Source organism: Beta vulgaris, chromosome 8 (genome assembly GCF_026745355.1).
Source record: "Beta vulgaris subsp. vulgaris cultivar EL10 chromosome 8, EL10.2, whole genome shotgun sequence".
NCBI lineage: Eukaryota > Viridiplantae > Streptophyta > Magnoliopsida > Caryophyllales > Amaranthaceae > Beta > Beta vulgaris.
The window spans coordinates 10,145,916-10,154,066 of record NC_079209.1 but is presented as its reverse complement, the minus strand read 5'-3'; positions in this window follow the sequence as shown (position 1 = coordinate 10,154,066).

Genomic DNA, 8,151 nt, shown 5'->3' with positions numbered 1-8,151 from the left:
TATTGGTATTGGTATTGGTATTGGTATTGGTATTGGTATTGGTATTGGTATGGGGGTATTGGTATTGGTATTGGTATTGGTATTGGTATTGCGGTATTGGTATTGGTATTGTTATTGGTATTGTTATTGGTATTGGTATTGATATTGGTATTGGTATTGGTATTGGTATTGGTATTAGTATTAGTATTAGTATTAGTAAAACAAATCAATAAAGATCAATGTCTATAATAGTCATTTCACACCCTAAAATACTTATCAACTTTTATCAAATAGCTAAATATCACCAAACACATTTATATAAACAACAGTCGAATCCGTAGTCAAATCCACTAAATAAAAAAGTTAAAACTCTAACAACAAACTCTAAACTCTTGGACTTCTATTGTCACCTACACAGGTTAATCAATAGTTCAGACTTTTTAAAAATTATCACCCAAAGTTCAAACCTCTATTGTCAGATTTTCCTATTATTTACTAGTACATTTGTTCAAAAGAATTATTATTGTTCACTAGGGGGAAAAAAAGGAAGGGCTGCGCAAGAAGGGTTGCGTTTTTTTCAAAACGCAGCCCTTCTTTATTGTAGAGTTGCGTTTTTTTAAAAAGCGCAACCCTACATAACAGAAGGGCTGCGTTTTTTAAAAAAAGCGCAACCCTTCACTGAGTAGGGTTGCGCTTGTAGAAAAAGCGTAGCCCTTCTTATTCAGAAGGGCTGCGCTTTTTCTACAAGCGCAGCCCTACTGAGTGAAGGGTTGCGCTTGTCAAAAAAGCGCAGCCCTTCTGACTTAGTAGGGCTGCGCTAGTAATAAAAGCGCAGCCCTTTATGGGCTTTTGTATATTAAAAAAAAATTCACTCGTTTAAACGCTCAATACACCAAAGTCCAAACCCTAAGTTCTCTCTCCTCCCTCACCCTACCGTTTTCGTTCTCCCTCTCCCTCAGCCGTCCTCATTCTCCCTCTCTCTCATTCTCTCCTCTCTTTCGTCGCCCCTTTCCTCTCGCGAGTTTTGAAGCAGAAGCACCACCGTCGCGAGTTCGTCGCCCCTTTCCTCTCCGTTCGTCGTTCGTTCGTTTCTCTCTCTCACTGGCTTCAATTCGTTCATTGGCGTTCCACCGTCGTTCTCACCAAATTCAACTCCGTCGTTGGTTTTCCCAATAAAAGAAGGCGGGTTGGCTGTTCAGAGCTTCTCAAATTGGGCGTGGATTCCAGTGTTTTGAGTAGGCTTAATGGCCCCAGATTTCGCGATTTACGAATTTCAGTATAATGTTAATGCTACCAGCTTTTGATGATATTGTGTAAGCATATTTATTTTGTTGATGTTTTTGTATGTACAATCAGAGTTGGATATTGATCGAGAAGAGACGGAGATGTTGAAACTCTTCAGATCTGTAATTTTAGGGGGTTTTTTTTCATTTTCGTTTATTTTTTTTATTTTTTTGTTCATTTTCAGATTCGTTTATTTTTTTAGGGTTATTTTTTTTCATTTTCGTTAATGTTCAGATTTATTCAGATTAGTTCATTTTCAGATCTATAATTTTAAGGTTATTTTTTTCATTTTTTTGTTCATTTTTGTTAACTTCTGTTTTTATTTTCGTTGCAACTCTGAAGATGTAAAATCTGTGCTGTAATCATAAGTTATCTATACTGATAATGATATGTCTGTTTTTTTATTCATGTTCATTTTGGTTGCAATAAAGAGTGGCTAGCTGTAATATGTAGTTAAGTTTGGGTTGTCAAGGTTGGTGATCCACTTTCTGTAGGTGTGTTTTGAGAGTAAAAAAATGCAAAAAAAAAAAAAAAATTTATTTTTTTTGGGTCAAAAGGGTTGCGCTTTTAACAAAAAACGCAGCCCTTCATGTTTAAAAGGGTTGCGCTTTTACCTAAAAAGCGCAACCCTTCCTTGTGAAGGGCTGCGTTTGTGTAGCGCAACCCTACTTAAAAAGTGAATGGCTGCTATTGAAAGGGCAGTTGTCAAAAAGCGCAGCCCTACAGGTCTTTTTCAGCGCAGCCCTTCTTCATTTTTCCACTAGTGGTTGTTGTTGTACTTATTAATTATTAATATTGGTAATTATTATTAATCTTGTTGTTATTATTATAAATGTCATTGTTATCATTATTTTAAGTTATTTTGCTGTTATTAAATAATAGAAAATTAAAAGCCACACATTAAGAACATAAGATTGACGCAAAATATATATATATATATATATATATATATATATATATATATATATATATTATATATATATATATATATATATATATATATATATATATATATATATATATATGATAGCTTAAATTCATGACAACGAAACTAATAAGTTTGGATTACATTTTAAAATAAGCTAAGTGCGAGATACAAATTATAAATTTAGATTCGGTATACCTCTTCCTACCGAATTTTAAATTCTCTAGCTATTTGAAGTTGCACGCTATGTATTTCTTTCTTGCGCAAGTCATAGTTATTTGTATATCTTAATTTATTTTATATGAAAAAAAAGAGTTGAGTCTGCCGACTTCTCAAGTGTGAAACTTTTTTTTTAAGGGAAAGTGTGAATTAACATTGTATAAGTGCTCTTATAAATTAATGACTTGGGTTATATAATTACTTTTAGTAATAATTATTATTATTATGATTATAATTATTGTTGTTGTTCTTATAATAATGATAATAATAATAATAATTATTATTATTAATAATAAAAGTTGTGTAAAAGTTGTAATAGAAATAAAATGATAATAATAGTAATACTATAAATAAGATCTTATAATGTATTGCATAATAATGAATTATAAAGTAATAATATAATAGTAATAAAATATTTTATAAAAGATAAGATCTTGTAAATCTGATCAGATTAGATCAAATAAGTTCAGATCAGAAAATTTCAGGTGAACTAAACATAGCCTTAGTTTGCTATAAATTTTGATGCCAATTCGAAGAAGCTGAAGGAAAAATATTCATCTTTTTGTTTTTATTTTTCAATTTCTTCAATCAACTTTTGGTGAGGTGATGATGGCTAACCAGATGAGTAAGGTAGTTGGTTACATAAGTAACCCTATCTTGTTTGTATAAGTAATCCAATTTTGTTTAGAAGAGTAACCCAATCTATTTGTTATGCGTAACCTTATGATATTGTATGAGTAACCTGTTTTATTTTTTTTTGCAGTAACTTCGTTTAATTTTTAAAGTAACCTTGTTTAATCTTATGAGTAACCTCAATTATTCATATTAGCAACATCATTTATTTAGTTCATACAAGTAACTCCCATTTAATAATATGAATAACCTCATTTGTTCACATGAATAATCTCATTTAATTATATGAGTAACCTTATTTTTTTCACATGAGTAACCTCATTTATTCATACAAGTAACCTCATTCGTTCACATGAATAACCTCATTTAATCATACTAGTAACCCCAACTATTCACAAAAGTAACCTCATTTCTTCATACAAGTAACCTCACTTAATCATATGACAACCCTTTTAATCATATGAGTAACAGCAATTATTCAGAAAAGTAATCTCATTTATTCATACAAGTAACCTCATTCGTTCACATGAGTAACCTCATTTAATCATACGACAACCCTATTTATCATATGAATAACCCCAATTGTTCACAAAAGTATCATCATTTATTTAAACAAGTAACTTCATTCGTTCATAAGAGTAAACTGATTAGTAAACCTCATTTATTCAAATGAGTAACCCCATTCTTTCATAAGAGTAACCTCATTTATTGATACGAGTAACCTAATTCGTTTATAAGAGTAACCTCATTTAATCATACGATGATGCTATTTAATGGTACGAGTAACCCCCATTTATTCATACGAGTAACCCCATTATTTCATACAAATAACCACATTCGATCATAAAAGCAACATCACTTAACTATTTAATCATACAAGTAACCCCAATTGTTCACTAAAGTAACCCCAGTTTTTCATACTAGTAACCCCATTAATCATAGAACTTAGAAGTAACCTCATTTTGTTTACATAAGTAACCCCATTTTATTCGCATTAGTAACCCCAATTGTTCATACATGTAACCCCACTTATTACTTCGAGTAACCTCATTTGTTCGTAAAAAGTAACCCATTATTCATACTAGTAACCCCATTTAATCATATGAGTAACCTCATTTTGTTCACATAAGTAACCCCATTTTATTTGTATCAGTAACCCCAATTGTTCAAATAAGTAACCCCCACTTATTAATACGAGTAACCTCATTCGTTCATAAGGAGTAACCATATTTATTCATACTAGTAAACTCATATGATCATATGAGTAACCCTATTTGTTCACATAGGGAATCTCATTTTGCTTATAAGAGTAACCACATTTCTTTATATGAGTGACACCCTTTTATTGTTAAAAGTAATGACATACTCATCAAGTAACTCCATTTGGTTATAAGAGTAACTTCATCTATTCATAAGAGTAACTCCATTTATTCATAAGGGTTTGTTCATAAGGGCCAATTTCAAAAGGTCATATCTCACAGAACACTTAATTTTTTGGGAAGATTCAAGTTGTAGATGAAAATTTGGTTCGATAGCTTTCCAACGTCTGGTCAAAAACTTAATTTCGATGAGAAATGAGTGAGATATGACTACTTGAAAATGACTTGACGGGCTGACAAGGTGTCCCGCGCGCGGCCACACCTGTAATTTCGCGTGTGGCCAACCACACACAAGATGCACTATTCACTAATTTATTTTTTCCTTTGAAATTCTTTGTTAGATAGTGTTATTAGAGGAAATATAGAATTTCAAATATAATTTACCAACTTTAAAAGTGATTTATTTATTTGAGAAAAACTCAAATAATTATATGACATAACATTTTAGGATAGAGGTGTATAATTTACAAATATGATGTATCAAATACTTTTTTTTTCTTTGAGGGATGATGTATTAAAATTTTCAAAATATTACATCTTTAGTTTAGTGGCTAGTTTTGATAGTATAGTTTGGTATTTTATAAATCGCGATAGTAATAAGGTTGTCCATAATTTAGCTCATATTCCTCAGATGGAGATGGGTTAATGTTGTTGGGACTAGGGCTGTGCACCAGTCTAATCGGATCGGAACCACAATTTTTGAATCGGGGACCAGACAAAAATTACCCAATCCAGTTCTGGTCTAGACCTGTCCAGTCCGATCCAGTTCTAGTTTGGACCTGATTTTATTATAATTGCAAATTTTTGTTTTCTTTGAGAGTTGTTTTTTTTTTCCTTCTCTTATAGGAGTATAATCTTGTTCTTCTTCCTAATATTAAGTCACGAACTGTTTTAACCACTTTTTTTGATAGTTTCATATTAAAATTCTTAATATAATATCATAATTTAATATAAGTTGATTGAAAATTTAATGAAACATTTGTATAAAGATAATAATTAAAAAATATTTTTTTTAAACTAATTGAGTTTTCCGTTATGGACCGAAAAATCGGATTCCAAAATTTTGAGAACCTGGGACTGGAGCGGCAGTTACCGGTCCCTTTCTTTCCGGTCCAGCCCGAAACTGTATACCCCTAATTGAGACGATGAATTTCCATTGTTTGTTGTTTTCGATGCTCACTCTGATTTATTGAAGTAGTCCCTTTAAGAGCATATACAATGGTTGGTGTCTCTCCAACTAGCTTGGGTTTAATATAAGTTGATTGAAAGTTTAATGAAACATTTGTATAAAGATAATAATTATAAAAAAAAAATTTAAACTAATTAGGTTTTCCGTTATGGACCGAAAAACCGAATTCCAAAATTTTGAGAACCTGGGACTGGAGCGGCAGTCACCGGTCCAATCCGGTCTCTTTCTTTCCGGTCCAGCCCGAAACTGTATACCCCTAATTGAGACGATGAATTTCCATTGTTTGTTGTTTTCGATGCTCACTCTGATTTATTGAAGTAGTCCCTTTAACTAGCTCTCCACACTCTCTCTCCTATTCTCTCTCTTCAAGCTACTCTCAAGAGCCATGTCTAAAAACACCCAACAACAATAAAACCCTTTAAAGAGCTCTCCATTCAACTTTTCATTATTTTGTGGTCGCCATGACAATAAATGAACCTCATTTCATATTATGATCAAAGTTATATAAATTAAGTTATTCATGTAAATTAAATATAATTACAAATTAATCTTTTTCATAATTTAAGCAAAGTAGAATTTTTAAAAAACAATATAATTATGAGTGCTACTCCCTCCGTCTTTTTTTATTTGCTACATTTTGCCATTTAGGGGTGTTTCAATTTATTTGCTACATTTGCAAACATTTCCATATATAGTACATAGGTCCCACACTTTATTTACAAATTTGCCATCACTCCCTTCTTGATTTTGTAAATGTTTCCATATATAATACATAGGTCCCACAATTTACCTATTTGCTTTTTTGTTAATTCCATTTATGTCAATGGTCCCCACTCCCTCCTTGGTCTTTGTGAAAAAGTGCTTGTAGCAAATAAAAAAAGACGGAGGGAGTAATATTTAATTTTCATAAATTTGGCATGGAATGAAGAATTAACCTACAACATGAAAAACTAATTTTTAAATATCCAATATTAGGCTCATTTTATAGATAAAGGAAAATTATACTTGTTGGCATAATAATTATTACCATCTTTTTTTATCTTTTTATAGAAAAGATCATTAAATGGTTGCATGAAGAAAAAAGAATTGAAGTAATTACAATAAAAAGTGGGTCCCACACATTGGAGAGCCATCTCTCCATCAACTCAAATGGTATCTCCCCCAAGAGCCCATTGGCAAAGTGTCTCCATGGAGAGACACCCAAGACACACCCAAGAGCCCCATTGTTGGGTAAGAGGTGGCTCTCCATTTTCTCTCTCCTTGGAGAGCTAGTTGGAGAGCCCCATTGTACATACTCTTAAGAGCATATACAATGGTTGGTATCCCTCCAACTAGCTCTCCACACTCTCTCTCCTATTCTCTCTCTTCAAGCTACTCTCAAGAGTCATGTCTAAAAACACCCAACAACAATAAAACTCTTTAAAGAGCTCTCTATTCAACTTTTCATTGTTTTGTGGTCCCCATGTCAATAAATGAACCTCATTTCATATTATGATCAAAGTTATATAAATAAAGTTATTCATGTAAATTAAATATAATTACAAATTAACCTTTTTCATAATTTATGCAATGTAGAATTTTTAAAAAACAATATTAATTATGAGTGCTAATATTTAATTTTATAAATTTGGTATTTATTTTTTTCCTCAACACTTAAAAAAATTAAAAATGGGTGGAATATGAAAAAGATAGTAAAATATTCAATATTAGGCTCATTTTATAGATGAAGGAAAATTATTGTTGTTAGCATAGTAATTATTACCGTCTTTCTTTTAATTTTTATAAAAAAGATCATTAAATGGTTGCATGAAGAAAATAGAATTTAAGTAATTGCAATAAGAGGTGGGTCCCACACATTGGAGAGCCATCTCTCCATCAACCCAAATGGTATCTTTTCCAAGAGTCACTTTGCAAAGTGTCTCCATGGAGAGACACCCAAGACACACCCAAGAGCCTCATTATTGGGTAAGAGGTGACTTTCCATCTTCTTTCTTTCTGGAGAGCTAATTGAAAAGCCCTATTGTACATACTCTTAGGGAGTTTATTAAAAAAGCACATTATTTCAAAAGAATTTCACATAGAAAATCATATGAGTGCAAGGAGAAACTAAAAAGAAGTACTTCATCCCATGTTTGTAAAATTATTTCACTTCTCAATGATTTTTTCGATAATGTTGTAGAAATAATATTCCAAAACACCTTTATTTTTTAAAAGGAAAATGATATACGTAGCCCTTAGGGTTATGTATAAGGTGCTTAAAATGGAAATAAAATATTAAATCAAGCATTTATTACCTCAATTGATGTGATGTGAAAATGTGTCTTGAATTCTTAAACGGTTTCCATTTAAAGAATTATATTTAATGCTTATGTAGCCCTAAGAGCATACACAATGGTTGATCCAAAAATTTGGATCATCAATTATTTTAATATTTTCTCTCTCTTCCACTTCACTTATGATTTATCATTAGTTTTATGCTTTTTTTTTACCCACAATGGATGATCTACAATTTTGAACTTTTTAACCATTGGATTGGTTTTTTT